The 15,891-nt window shown below is 39.0% G+C and overlaps 1 protein-coding gene and 1 pseudogene across 3 annotated transcripts in view; one reads left to right on the forward strand and one right to left on the reverse strand.

The window, feature by feature from the left end:
- vti1a (vesicle transport through interaction with t-SNAREs 1A) overlaps positions 1-15,891 on the forward strand; it is a 353,121-nt gene that overhangs the window by 44,423 nt on the left and 292,807 nt on the right. The window lies entirely within an intron of this gene.
- Positions 2,501-2,609, reverse strand: LOC132826547 (5S ribosomal RNA; annotated as a pseudogene).

The following is a 15,891-nucleotide window of genomic DNA, read 5'->3' on the forward strand; positions in this document are numbered from 1 at the left end:
CGGGGAAACCCTACACTACCATGTCAACTTCATAAAGAAATGTGAAAAGTATAAGGGTCATGTATTCTGCATTGGAGATGGGCAGTTAGTTCGGCTTGAATTCACAAAACGCATTTGGTGGCATCTGCTACCTACATCACTCCAGACTTTAGTTTATTAAATAAATTGAACTATGGGCAAATTCTAGAAAACCCAAATTTTCTGACACTCAGTTAACCACTTTGTGTTTGATATTATGCATTACTTAAAGAAAAGTTTGAACTTCCTATTTCAACATTAGATTATTAACTTGGATTGAAGTCCAGAGTACCATTTTCATTTCACTTTTAAAATATCTGTGACTGTTCCAGGAAAGAGGGCAGAATAATGGTAATCTTCACAATGGTAAAAAATGGGCCAAATAAAGTGTCAAAACTCAGTGCCTTCTAGGGGGGTTTCTGCTTCTAGGCTCCACTAGAAATAAAACTCCTTATGCATAGAAATATAGGAAGGATTTTTGATACAGGAGAAGCCATTGAGCCTATTATGTCTGCATTGGCTGTAAAAGAGCTAATCAGTCTCATCCCACCTTCTGGCTACCGGCCTATTTTAGAAAAAGATCTAAGAAGTCTTTTTTCTAATCTGATGTCTGTACTTAATTGAGGATGGAATACTACTCTAGTACTCACTGAGAACACTGTATAATTTTGCCTCCTTACATAAGGAAGCAATTTGCATTAGGCCCACTAGATTGATTCCTGACATGCCAAAGTACCTTGTGCAATAAAGTTGTGCATATACTAATTGAAGATTACGAGAATGAAAAGTAATGTTATTGAAATGTGGAGGATGGAGAAAAGGCTCGACAGGGAAAATGCTGGAAGGATGGTTTCCCTTTCAGGGAAATTTCGAATGAAGGGCATCAAATAAAATCAGGGTGTTTTCCATTTAAGATCAGGATGAAGAGGAATTCCTCTCAATGTTGTTAGATTTCTGAATTCTTTTTCACATACAGCAATGGAGTTTGGATCATTCATTATATTTAATGCTTAATTCAACAGATTTTTGATTCCAAGTGTAATTGAGGGTTATGGAGTGCAGGCAAGCAGAAAAGTGGCGTTAAAGTGACAGTCAGATCAGCCTTTCTCTTGCTAAGTGGCAGAGCAGGTTAGTGGACTGTCCTGTTTCAATTCCTTATGATCTTATGACCTTAGTAAGCTCGTGTCAAATTTTGCTTGATAATTGGATGGTGGACCCAATGTGATTCTAACATTGTTGAGCAAATGTGCAGACTTCCTGTCAAACTGCAGCATATATGTTAGTGTGTCTGACCTATCAGCTGTTGGGCTACGAGTGTGATTGCCTTTTCGTTGGTATGATTGATGTTGTGCAACTCATAAAATGGAAAAGTATATTTAAAAAAACATTTACAGTACTGTGGTGTCATTTAAAACCAGCTTACTTCTGATGCAATACTGTATGGCTCTTATTCCCAAACAATTTTGCAGTGCAACTCTACTTCAAGGCTTAAATTTTCACAGTTCCTCAATGAGATCTGTGATGGGGTGGAGTGGGTATTCATTTGTGCTGTGAGGCAGGGGCCTGTGTTTTTGCTTTATTCATTCACGAGACATGGATGTCACTGGCGAGGCCAATTACTGCAGTTAAGAGTCAACCACTTTGCTGAAGTCACATGCCAGAACAGATAAAGATTGCAGATTTCTTTCCCTGCAAGGTACTTGTGAATCAGATGTGTATTTTCCGAGAATCAATAATCCCAGATTTTTGTTGTGTTCAAATTCTGCCATCTGCTGTGGCAGGATTTGAACCTGAGTCTGAAGGGCATTACCTGAGTCTCTGGATTAATAGTTTAATGATAATACCATAAGTCCATTGCCTGTTTGAGGAAGCACAGTTCCCTCAGAGTTCAGTGCCACCCGTTGCTGTGTTAGAGCCTGTGACCTTTGTTAGGGTCCCAATCCCCACTTTGGAAACCCCTTCTGTATGACCTTGTGACATGGAGCAAAGATATGCATTTAAACTTTAGTTTCTTGGTTGCAGTGTAATGCTGTACATATGTTGTGTTGATTGCAACTTATTCACACTATGTTTGACGTGAGTGTCATGTGTCCTCAAAAGTAAGGCAGATGCGTCTTTCAACATCTTTATGACAGTAACAAATAAACACCTTTTCATTAGATTAGATTACTTACAGTGTGGAAACAGGCCCTTCAGCCCAAAAAGTCCACACTGACCCTTCGAAGAGCAACTCACCAGACCCATTCCCCTACATTTACCCCTTCACCTAACACGATGGGCAATTTAGCATGGCCAATTCACCTAACCTGTACACCTTTGGACTGTGGGAGGAAACCGGAGCACCCGGAGGAAACCCATGCAGACACGGGGAGAATGTGCAAACTCCACACAGACAGTTGCCTGAGGCCGAAATTGAACCCAGGTCTCTGGTGCTTTGAGGCAGCAGTGCTAACCACTGTGTCACCGTGCCACCCATTTATTAAGCCTACTGCACCTGGTATTCCCAGGTGGTCTCCCATCCAAGTACTAACCAGGCCTGAGTCTGCTCTGCTTCCGGGATCAGGTGTTTTCTGACTAGTATGGCCGTAGGCGCTGGTTTGAATCAATCAACTGATTTCTTGCTGGATGCTTTTTTTCTGTATCATACGGGGAAAATGATTTTTTATTGACCTAGTTTTTTTTAATTTCTGATGACTTGCACAGTAATTTTACTTTGGTTGTGTGGATTTGTGTACAGAAACCACACTGTGTTTAAGAGTTGTGAATGATGGTTTTTATTATCTGGAGCTTTGTGAACTGGACAATCTTTCACTTATGTCCAGTAACCTGTGCAAGTATATTAGACGATTCCAAGAGATGTTTGTTATTTGTTTTGGTATTCACGAAGCCGGAGCTCAATGCTTTCCGAGATGCACAAATGAGTTTCTAACACAGTCTACATTCTTATATATGGAGTCACTGAGGAGGATTAGTAAAGAAAGAACAGATAATTAATTCTGTTTTAATGTGTAATATTTGGGGGCATATTTCATGTATGTTTAATCCCTTCTTCCTCTTTGGAAAACTAGTGTGAATTAATAATGCACTTTTATCAATGTTGTATACATTGGATTAATTCTTGCCTCTTCTTCAGTGACAAATTCCCCATGCAATCCAGTGTTATTTGGCCTCCATGTGTGTTCCTCTCTCTTTGTTTAGCACCTTCCTCTGAGAACAAAGTTGAAATCTGAGCCAAAACATTTCTTAATTTAAAGTATTGTAGATTTGAACCCAAATTCGATTTTGATAACTAGTGTTTAAAATAGAAAGTAAATAGAAATTTTAAAAAGAATTTAAAAATCAATACAGTTTCATCTATGACCATGTATAGGTTTTGCATTTTTGATTGATTTGTGGGGTAGGAGGCTGAGAACTAGTAATAAACTGTGACACACGCAATGTAATGGCCCCAGTGCTGATGGATAGAACCAATTAAACTTAAACTAACCAGTTTGATCACTGTTCGGCATCTCTGAGTAATAGCCCAGTTCAAGGAGAAATGTTGCTGGTCCCCAGAGAACAGATTCATTATATAAAGTAAATGTTTGTCTAGTACATCATAGTTTTCCATAATCAGGAAAAATTATCAAGAAACAAACAATTTATCTGAGTGTTTACCACAATTTTGATTGTGGTTGGCATTAAATTGATCTCAAGAAATGTGCAATTGTTTGCGCGCATTGCTTTATCTTCATTTGACAATACTTTTGATTTTTATTATGTTTTAATAATAAAAATAGTGTTTACAAAAAAAAAATGCACCTCAGCATTGACAGGATCTTGAAACCTTGTCAGATTAGTCTGTTAGTACTTATACTTCCAGAGTAAAGTATAAAAATGGTGCATTTTTTCCTATGCTATTCAACAGAATGCTATTAATTGTGCTGCCGCATCACTGGACAAACATTAAAAATGAAAGAGCACTAAACCACAAATAAATGATCATATGTTATTTTTGAACAGCAATTTGACTATTTCAACTTGCATTTTAAAACATATCCATCAGTTTTGAAGACCCAATTTAATTGCATGAAACATGTTAACATTTAAATTTGATTTTAAAAATGTTTTTAGAAAAGGAAGTACTTGTTTTAATTATCTGGTCCTTTTTAATGGTTTTGCTGTACCCAACTTGCAGCCTTTGGGGATACTGCCTTTATAAAGTATTGTTCTGGCTGCTTCTCTTGATTGGCCCAGAAACTGCAATCAGCTGGAAGCCAAATGACATGCCTCTTAGCCATTCCTTTTATCTTTGAGACGAGTATCAACATTGTATGCTTCCTAATGGAAATGTAATTTAATGAAATCTATTGGGTAAACATACTTCAGATGTTCAAAGCAGGTGACAAAGTTTTTGCTGGCAGCTGAACCTTGGCTGGATTCCAGACGTCTAGTTACTATGCATTTGGCATTGAGTGAAGCACTTTGGTTAGGGACACATTATAATTCATATTGCTTGTCTTGATCTGTACAAATGTATGATTGTACCAGCATAAATTACAGCACTGAATGTTTTTTGAGTTGAAGACGAGATGATTCAGGATGTTTTCTTGATCCTGCTGTATTTTATCATCATAGGATGTCACAAGTATTGTTTAACAGTAGCCTTTTTTTAAAAAATCGCCAAATAGATTGTTCTCTAAATTGCATTGGAAATGTAGTTAAACAAATTCAACTTCATAGGTTGTTCATGGTGGTGTTTTGTTTTTACTTTTGTTTGATGTTATTTTGTGTTATGCAACTGGTCTCTTTTGTGAATCTGTTTCATTTAAATATAATGCAAACAACCAACCGGTGGAGGGCAGCATGACGGTTCAGTGGTTAGCACTGTTGTCTCACAGCATCAGGGGCACACGTTCGAGTCCAGCCTCGGCTGACTGTCTACATGGAGTTTGCACATTCTCCCCCTGTCTATGTGTTTCCTCCGGGTGCTCTGGTTCAAAGATGTGCAGTTTAGGTGAATTAACCATGCTAAATTGCTCAGCGTGTTTAGGGATGTGTTGATTAGATGCGTTGGTCAGAGGATAGCGCATAGTAATAGGGTAAGGGAATGGGTCTGGATGGCTACTCTTCGGAGGGTCATTGTGGATCTGTTGGGCCGAAGGGCCTGTTTCCACACTGCAGGGCTTCTACAAATAAAAAGAAGTTCTATTCTATAACAATAAATCATTTTAGAACCTTAGCCTACACCTAGAATGCTTTGTAACAAAATGTTAGATGCATTTTATTCTGTAAGGAAAGTTGAAGTCGTTTCTTAAATAAATTCCTTTAAAAATTTAATCTCTAAGTTTTACTTTGCATTTTTGCAGATTACTCTGGACCAGTTCATATTTGTACAATGAGTGCTGTATATATTTGCAGGAAAGTTTAAAATTGTACTGCACGCCACTCATTTGTATGCAGGTCAACAACATTATATAAATGGATTGTAAGCTAGGGTAAAATTATTCTGCAAGTAGAAGTACAACAATAGTTAACTGTTTTCTTGCCATGTTTGATTATTTGGAGATTTTTCGAATGTTTGCAATTTGTATTTTTTAAAAAAACTTCTGATAATCACCAATTATGGCACTTTGCAAAATTGCAATGAACAACTTACCTAGGTGATGCCCTGCTTGTAGAAAGCATCAGACTCTATTAGGATAGCTTAGATCTAAATGAAAGCAATCCAGTTCAGAACTGTGCATAGATGTTTATGTGAGGAATCAGTGGAATTACCGGTTACATACAGGAACTGCTTCTTTGACTATGCCTTTGGCCATCTGCCTTGATATCTCCATTTGTGACTTGATGTCAAATTTCATTTGATGACATTCTTGTGAAATGTTTTTAAGACCTATTACTACAATCAAGGCACTATATTAAAACAAGTAAGTCTTTTTGTATTCTTCTATGCATTCGTATGTATACATCTATAAATTTTGACAGTTTGATTAAGCTGTTAGTAATAAATACTTTTATTTAAACTTTTTCTTGCTGAATATGCCTCAGTGAAGCATCTCTCGATATTTTTCTATATTAAAATGCTGTGTGGGATCCAAGATAGCGGCATCCTGCTAGGATCGCATTTGCTGGGCTCTGTGCTGTAACACTGACCCGACCGAGCTAGGACCCATACCAAATACTTTACTATGAATGAAAGCACAGTAAAGAAGCTAGAAACTTGAAAAAAATCTACTTATGTTTGTTCTTGTAGCTGGAGAATGTTGAAGAAAGAAGGAAGCTTGCCCAGGGCAGGAGCCACTGCCCAGCCCTCTGAAGCAGTGGGCTTGCTTACTCACCAGACCCTGTTAGAGGAGCTGGCCAAATCTCATGAAGTCCTGGGTAGACAGATCCAGGAAAAAATTGAGGAGAAGCTGGCTCCTGTATCTGCTATGCTGCAAGACCTGGGAGAAAGGACTGATAAGCTCGAGCGCCTGGCTGCAGGGGTACAGGTAGAGACTGACTCCTCCAAGAGTTGGATTGAAACCTTGGAAACACAGGTCCATGGTCTGTTGGATCTGGTAGACAATCTCGAAAACTGGGGCAGAAGAAAGAACCTGCGTGTTTTTTGGCACACCGGAAGGGTCAGAACTGAGAGGCTGGTGGACTGGTAGAGTACTTCAAGAAGTGGTTCCCACAGTTCCTTGGTTTGGAGGTTGAAAAGGGAAGGATAACAATTGAAAGAGCCTACTGATTTAGGCACGAAGGCTAGGTGCAGATCAATGCCCACACCTGTCCTGGTAAGGTTTCATCATTATAAATACAAGCAGAGGGTTATGGAAGCCTCTAGAGCCCAGGGGAGGGATTCGAGGACATTGTGATGTGGCAGCTCCAGGGTCATGTTTTTCAAAACTTCACGACAGCAGTAGATTGGAAAAGGAAGTCCTATGATGGCATTAAAAGGAAATTGAGAGAGCTTGGGATCCTGTATTCTTCAAGATATCCAGCGGTGCTTCGAATCAATCATAATGGATCCATACATTTGTTTGACTCGCCAGAGAAAGCGAAGGACTTTGTGAACACGTTGACTTAAGTTGAACGGCCGAAAAGGCGTAGAGGACAGAGCTGTTCGGGCTTGCTCTTCTATAAAAAGGACTTGATGGAATGTCCTTTCTGGTAGTAAGTTGCATGAAATGATGTCTGGAATGGATAGAGTATCTTTAATCTCTAAGTTATGTTAAGGGATGGGGGACATATTTATTTTTCGTTGCCTTATTTATAGTGCTAACCTTGCTTTTGGGTGTGTTTTTTTTTAATCTCTCTACTGGTTGGTTGGTGTATGTGGTGCGACCCCAGCTGGTGGGAGTTGAGGTGGTTGGGATGGTTGTAGGATATGTAGGTACCTCCTTTTGAATGGGGGTAAATTCCTCCACTCAGTGCCTTTTGGTGATTTTTTTTTGTTTTCCTGTTTTACTGGACATAATTTTTATATCATTTGCAGATTTGTTTGCTGTAGTTATTTTAGTTTGTGTAGTTTTTAGGTTATGTGGATTCTTTCGCATTAAAACTCAGCGATATGTAGTTCGGGTTCTTCCTCTCTGGAGTCTAAATGGTGCTATAGAAGATTATGGCGAAGGATGTGTTTCAGTGGTGCAACTGGAATATTAAGGAGAGTTATTCACTTGTCAAGAGGAAGAAGGTACTTTCCAGCCTTAAAACAGAGAAGGTGGGTGTTGCCTTATTACAAAAGCTCACTTGGATGAACCATCCTTTGAGAAACTGTTAAAGCCTATGCTGGGGGCGCAGGCGTTCGGTTATTTCCTATTCATTCAGTGAGAAACGACGGACAAATGAGCAGCAACGCTTGCTCGAGACATGTCTGAAAGTAGCTGAAAAGGCATATTTTAAGAGGCCCTCACTGGTTAAACTGCAGAGGATCATGGCGCTTTGGTCTACGCTGAACTCCATGCTCACATGGACAGCCAAGAGGGAGCTTACATTTGCAAGTCAAAGGCTGTCTGAGCATGAGAATAAGCCAGGCAAGTACCTAGCATATCTTGTTGGGAAAAAGAGTGCCCCCAAGACCATTATCTCAATCAGAGAGGACACTGGAAATTCGATCTACGATTCTAAAAGGATAAATGCATCATTCGGAAATTTTATTCTGTATTATACCAATCTAAAAGTTGAGATTGGGTAGGTTAGGATAGAGTCTTATTTTTAAGAATTTGCTCCTTCTGGGAGTGACCCCTGAACAAGAGTCTCTCCTCAATGCCCCATTGTCAGAGGAAGAGGTGCAGGAGGCTGTGAGGCAATTCCAGAATGGAAAGATGCCAGGTCCTAACGGGCTGTCAGTGAGTTGTATAAGGAATTTGTAAGTATATTATTGGGGCTGATGCTTATTACGTTAAATGACTCACATAGTCGTAGCCTCCTCCCACCATCTCTAAGAGAGACGAACATTTCTCTCATTCTTAAAAAAGATAAGGTGCCAGAGGATTGTACTTCCTATGGAGCTATTCCGGTCCTGAATGTTGACTTCAAAATCCTATCCAAGACTTTGGCATTAAGGCGAGAAACTGTACTGCTTTCCATCATTAAGGAGGACCACGCAGATGGATGGATAATGTCAGGAAATTACTTAACATGATCCAAGTATGTCAACAGCAATTGGTACAGGGATTGGTGATCACCTTCAATGCGGAAAAGCATTTGACAGGATCGAGTGGCCATATCTCTTTCATACTTTGAAGCGGTTTCGCCTGGGAGAGACCTTATCAGGTGGGTGGAGGTTTTCTGTAGTGATCTTCTTGCTGCTGTCCTTATCAATGGTGCACTATTAAACAATTTTAGTATTTGTAGGGGCAGTTGGCAGGGCTGTCTCTTGTCACTGTTGCTTTTCACATTGGTGATCGAACTGCTCACGAAGGCACTATGCAGGGATTCCAATATAACCGCTCCAAGTCACATAAGATTGCACTGTATGCGGATGACATTTTAGATTAGATTAGATTAGATTACTTACAGTGTGGAAACAGGCCCTTCGGCCCAACAAGTCCACACCGACTCGCCGAAGAGCAACCCACCCAGATCCATTCCCTTACATTTTACCCCTTCACTTAACACTACGGGTAATTTAGCATGGCCAATTCACCTAACCTGCATATTTTGGACTGTGGGAGGAAACCCATGCAGACACTGGGAGAATGTGAAAACTCCACACAGACAGTTGCCTGAGGTGGGAACTGAACCCAGGCCTCTGGCGCAGTGAGGCAGCAGTGCTAACCACTGTGTCACTGTACTATTCTTGTCGTCTTATCAGACCCAACAATTTAAGTGCCACACCTGATACAATACATCCATCTGTTTGATGGCTTCTCTGGGTGTAAGCTCAATTTTGCAAATTCAGATGCTATGCCCATGGGTAGTCTCCCAAGAGTGCCTGATCCTGAGGGCGGATCTCTGCTCCCTTTTAGATGGTTGCAGGAGGCTTTCTCTACTTAGGTATATTTATTACTCCCATTTTTGATCGGCGATTTAAAGCAATTTTGCCCATTTATTCAACAGAATGAAGCAGGACCTTCTTAGATGGGAGATGCTTCTGATCTCTTGGTTAGGTCGGAAAGCCCTCATTAAAATGAACATTCTGTCCTGCCTGTTGTATCGTCTGTGAATTCTACCCCTGCTTTTTACTAAGCAAATATTTAGAACACTGAGCAGCTGGTTTAGTTCTTTTATCTGGTATCGCAAGTGGCCAATAATTAAATTGACTAAATTGCAGTTACTTTACAGACTGTGAGGAGTGGGCCTCCATAATATCAAAAGCTATCACTTGAGCTCGTTGCTATCATATGTGGATGATTGCACCTGGAGGTAGGGGTGAGTGAGTGTCTCACTCACTCACTTTGGTTGGACATTGAAGCATCTCAGGCAAGATGCCCCCTATTAGTCTGCTGGTCTTAGACAAAATGAGAACAGTTAAGGAATATTGGCCACAGCCCAATAATCATCAATACTGTCAAGGTGTGGAGGGCAGTGGGTCAGGGTGAGGGCAATATTGCGAAAACATCATTTTTTGACACCCATATATGGTATGCCAGACTTTCAGCCAGGGATGAGAGACTCTAGGTTTAAACTATGGGCAGCTAGGGACGTGTCTTGCCTGGGTGGTTTATTCGAAGGGGACATACTGATGTCCTTTTACCAGTTGACTCAGAAAAATTAATTGCCCATTAGGGACCTCTTTTGTTTCTTTCAAATTAGAAATTTCATACAAAAAGATGCTACACTTCTAACTGATCCTTATAGGTCTAACATAGAGAAGAGGGTTTTCAGTGCTGATGGCACATTATCTATTCGCAACACTTATCATCTATTGGGGGAGGATCCCTCGGACGAAACCGAACTGTTCTGTAAAGTATGGGAGAATGAATTGGAAGTTGAGATCTCTTCTGAAATATGGGAGGATATCTGAGAGAACACACGAAGGATCTCGATTTGCAACAGGACCCATGCCTTGCAATTAAAGATTCTCCACAGGGTCCATCTGGCCTCGGATCCCCTTGCTAAATTTAAAGCAGGAGCATCTCCAATGTGTCCTAAATGTAAAGTGAGCGTGGGCATGCTTATTCATTGTCTTTGGTCCTGCCACAAACTGCGGGCATATTGGAGTGCTGTGGTAGGGGAAATAGAGAAGGCCTGGGGGATGGAGGTGGAGAAGGACCTGGTATCTCCTGTTCTTGGCTTTGTTAATTCACTTTCATTAGATGCACACAAAAAAAGGAATCCTCCTGATTTGTGCCAGGAAGAACATTATATTAGGCTGGGTGTCGGAAAATCCCCCAGGGCTGGCGTAAGCTAGTCGTGGAGCACACCCCCTTGGACTTTCTGAGGAGTATGGCACACCATAAAACTGAGAATTTCTATCAGATGTGGCATCCCTTTTTGGACTACCTGGGTACACCATACTACTAAGAGCCTTTATATAGGCATGGCAATTCTATGAAATGAATCTGGTATCCAGAGAGGTGGAGCTACGGACGTATGAATATGTATAAACTTGATGATCGAGGGCTATTGCTTTGCTTTGTTAAACTGTTATGGTTATTATCATTACTATTCTTGTTAAGACTTTTATTTTCTAGCTTAGTTATTTGATATTTATTTATGTAATTAGCATGTTTCTTTTTAAATATTAGTTTGAATTGTTTGGTTTTGTATTTGTTGTAATATTCAAAAGAAATTTTCCTTTTAATAAAAATATATTTGAAAAAAAGGATGCTGTAAAATTTAGTATGATTTTGCTCTTGCTATTCTCTGTGCCAGAAAATGTTCCAAATTCTGGTTATTTAGTGACTCTAGTTTGCCACTTTCTGAGGCCGTAGTCAGCCTCTTCTCTCATTCCCACTTTGTGCGAGCTACTGGCCAAAGGTGAATAGTTGTTGCATTTGCCAGTTCCTCGCAGGAGGCCATGCTGCAATCATGAGGATATCCAGGTTTGTATGGGATCCAGGTGTGAGGTAAACAATTTATGGAATGTTGGGGACATTTCTAGACTTGAATGCCATGGGGAGAGAGGAGCAGGGAGGTCAGACACAGGAACAGGAGGTATGATTATCAGCAGACACGCTGTGTTTATATCTAGTTCCTTATTCAGGAACAATTATCTTTGTCCTTGATCAGAGTTTAGGAATCGACCTTCCCATCCTGAATTTAAATACAGTTGACAGGATGGCAGAGTGTTCTGCTTCATGAACACCCTACCAACTTAAGTGGCCTTTCCATTTCCAAATTCACTATCTGTCGGTGCACAAGATACCAATATAAGGGTGCAAATTGCATTATTTCTTGTTGTATACAGAAAACCAATGCGGATAACTTGATCATGAATATTTTTTGATGGGACACATTCTGTACAAGGGGCTGTGCTGTTTCCGTATGTGGAGGCCAAACATCTTCCAAAGAATGAAGGTGTCGATGCTCCTAAGACCTTGAAATTGAAATTACTTTGTGAAATGTATTTGTTCTTATTACTTTGGAGGAATTAACTGTTGATTTTGTTACAAATATTAAGAAAATTAGTTGTAAAATTTCTTTTGTAAACTTTCGATGAATAATGGTCAAACTTTGATTTCTTGATCTTTATGTCTGAAGAAGACTGAAATCATTATGAATTTTGTGCAGTTTAGAAGATGTTGTTAGGTGTCAGTGGAGAAATTGTTTCCCAGTAGTTGCAATAATTATGTGACCTTTAATATCAGTGAATTCGTATTGTAAAATATTCCAAGTAAAATAATTGCATACATTTAAATAATATATTTATAAGATCATATAGAAATCCAATTAAACTTTATTGAGGTATATGCAATTATGAAGGCTATACCAAGCACCAAACAAAGCCTGAAATAAACAGTAATAATCAAAGGTCTTTGATAATGTAATTCCTGTACATTGTGCATCACATTTTTATATTAAATACATAAATATTAACAGTTTGTAATATTAATGCTGCAAAGTGCCTCCACATAGTGAAAAGCTTAATAAAGATGAATGGTTCATTGTGCCAATAATCTTGTATTTCCATTTTAAAGGTAAGGGTTACACTCTGTCAGTCCCCTGTCCAGAATGGAAGAAGATGGCGCATGACTACAAAAAAGGATTAAACAATTTGTCCTAAAACATTGAACCTTCTCTGATTGCTTTACACTATTTAGCATAAATAGCAAAATTAAGTACTTGAGATACCTGAAGTACATAATTTTGTTTTCCATTATGACAATTATTTCTTTTTCTGTATTTTATAACTGCCCCAAAACATGCTAAATTTAAATATTTTATCCCCACATTTTTACTTTTCACTGGTAATAAAATGGGTATTTGGGCTTTTATCTGCAAAGGTCATGGGATGCTTGATTATTATGTTACAGGGGTAGGAGTACATTTTTCTATTGTTGATTTAAAATATGAACTGTGTGATCCTTTTGTATATTGGTTACAGACAAAGGAAAGCTGCAAGCTTCACACTAGACTTAGATGGGTCATGTTTAATATGCAGATTACATTGAAAAACAGGCAAAACCATCTTTCAACTTAATTTTCCACTTGAAGTTTTGAAAGCTCTCCTATCCTTTGTAAATTATTTAATCTTTATAAATTAAATGTCTTAGCTTTATTAAATAAGTATATATAAGCCTGATGTTTGGGATATTTCTTCCATATGCATCAATGTAATTTTTTGCTGAGCTTCAGTTTTTTTTGGAATTGCATATTTTGACTTTCACTGTTTGTTTGTTTAAAAAATTGAAATCCTAACTAGGATCTGTTTTACATGATTCATATATGGAGGTGTTTAGCATTGACCAACTCTGAAACCAGGTAACTTGAAGTTGAAAGCTGGAGAAAAGCCAAGAACAGAAAATACTTGTTCTTGCACATGATGACAAGCAGTGGCCTTTTCCCTGAAACTAGTGTGGACCTTTGGTCCTCAATGATCTGAAATGATAACAGGTCTCTGCAGAGGTGAGATTTCCAAATTGCTCTTATCCCCAGGCTGCTGATAGCAAGCAGTGATATGTGAAGTAGTGACCCTCTGGGGTCGATTTTGACACTTACTAGAATACACTGCACAACAGAGCTTGATAGCATCTTCGACTGGCAGCAGAAGTGGGGTGAGCTAGGATAAATGGTTTGAGCTGAAGAAATCCAACAACACTCAGCTTATCTTTGGGTGACAAATTGATGTTTGTAGACAGTCTGACAGAGAGTTGGTATTGCATGTTGACATATCCTGTTTTGATTTGCAGATGTTTGTTTTTTGGGGTAATTTGTTCATGTTCTAGAATATTTATAAATGGTGTTGCAATTAACTAGCAAATAATATTCTGGTGCATTCATATTTTAGAATCTGTTTTACATCAGTGACGGGCACAATGATTGTACAATGTGCTATTAGAGAACATATTTCTAGGCTTTCAATATATTTTAGGATTTCCTGAATCTGTAAATCTAACTTGTGCCAAATGTATATAATTTTCAGAATGCAATTGTCATTTTAGCTGTAATTAACTAATCATGTATTGCGAGACCTATGAAATCTTCACATCATACCTTTGCAGACTCAACATTCTGTACCTTAGGTTCCATCTTTTATATCCAATTTTTACTGATTTGTTTTTTTTCCCTTGATCGATCACTTCTTATGATGTGGGGAAGAAATAATATTTCAGGACAATGTTTTTGAATATCCATCTGTTCTTCAATGTGTGCGATCAACTAGAAAATTGGATTAAGGGGAAACTGAATAAGTACACAAGAGAGAAAAAAATAGAAAGATTTATTTATAAGGTGTGTTGAAGGAAGACAGAAGAAAGCTTGTGCATGGAATAAGCACTAGCAGAAACCTGTTGGGTAAAAGGCCTGTGCCCATGATGTAAATTCTTGTTTTGAGTATATGCTCATTAAATATTGGGTCCTTTTTTTAAAGAAAAAAGCTATTTTGATAACAGTTAGCAAATACTAAATACCAAATCATCATCTCGAATTTGAAAATTTACTTTCCTTTGTAGATAGTGTAATATCTCCCAACAATGATGTTAACTTTTATTCATACAGTGCTTTTTTTTTAGAATTAGAATTAGGTTTATGGTGTCATGTCCTCACACGAATCCAAAGAAAAGTTTACAAAATTGCCCTTACAAGGTTGTCTTAGGTACAGGATAAAAAAACCACAAATAAATTAGAAAAAGTTCAGCATTACAGTCCTTTTAAGCAGACTGCACCAGGCCTCACCTCCAGTCCGTGCCAGGCCTTGTCTCCGCTCTGTGTTGAACTCAGTCTGTGGCTTCCTGTTCTTGCTGCCGCCTCGGCTGTCTGTTCTAACTGCCGCAGGTGCTGGGGGACCTGACTATCAGTCATGGAGACAGGAGACAATGTGCTCCATTAAAAGGGTTCCAGTTGGACCTCTAGAATTAAGAAAGCAATATGAATAGATATCTGTTAACGCTAATGCACTGAATCTAGCCCCAAAGTGCTGAATGCACACTACAAGAAGCTCAGTAATCTCAAGGTCAGTGAATCCATCATAAAATGCCATATCTGACCAAATGTATCACTATCCTCTGGCACACATCAGTTCACTGCATTATTATCACTCATTGATGAACAATCTCTATTAAGCAGAACTTGTTGCTCATATTAAGGAGCACATTAAGGATAAGTGAATTTGTGAAGGACAGGCATGGAAAGGATGGGCCTTTACTAAAATAGTACATCATGACAAGACCATGTTGGAAGACCAAGAAGGGAGTGTTGATAAAGAGACATTGTCACTTGATCTCAGTCACAGATATAACTCAGAAACTGATGTTGCTCATACTTAAAAGGACAGCATAGATGTCACCTAAAGCGTTACCAGGGATTAGTGGCCTGTGGATAGCACATGGGACAAAGGTAGCACTGAGACCAGCTCCCTGGAGGATGAATTACTTCTGCTGCAGAGGACTCTTAACAGGGCAGATTACAGAAGATGGCTGATGGACAGTCTCAGTTGAACTCATTGCTGCAGTGTGAGGCCTTTTGGAAGGCCTAATTTATACAGGGCACTGGGGCTTCTGGCACCAACTTTGAACAGGACTTTGTATTTAATTTGGAGTGCATGGGAGTAGTGACCAATTCCTTTAGCATACTTGTGGACTTATCTATGATACAGTGCTCGATTAATAATGTCATAGATTCTATTGTAACACAAGCTGAAATAGCAGAAGCTTAGACTGAGTCCTTGCAAGCTCAGTTTCTCTCTTGTAAGGTCAGATCTCGCTCTCAATCTCAACTTGTTTGCATACAAGTTCAGACATCTGCTGACACAAATTTGGGGAGTTGTGTTAAAGGAGTGCATGGATTAGATTAGATTACTTA

This window comes from Hemiscyllium ocellatum, chromosome 22, assembly GCF_020745735.1.
Source record: "Hemiscyllium ocellatum isolate sHemOce1 chromosome 22, sHemOce1.pat.X.cur, whole genome shotgun sequence".
Lineage (NCBI taxonomy): Eukaryota > Metazoa > Chordata > Chondrichthyes > Orectolobiformes > Hemiscylliidae > Hemiscyllium > Hemiscyllium ocellatum.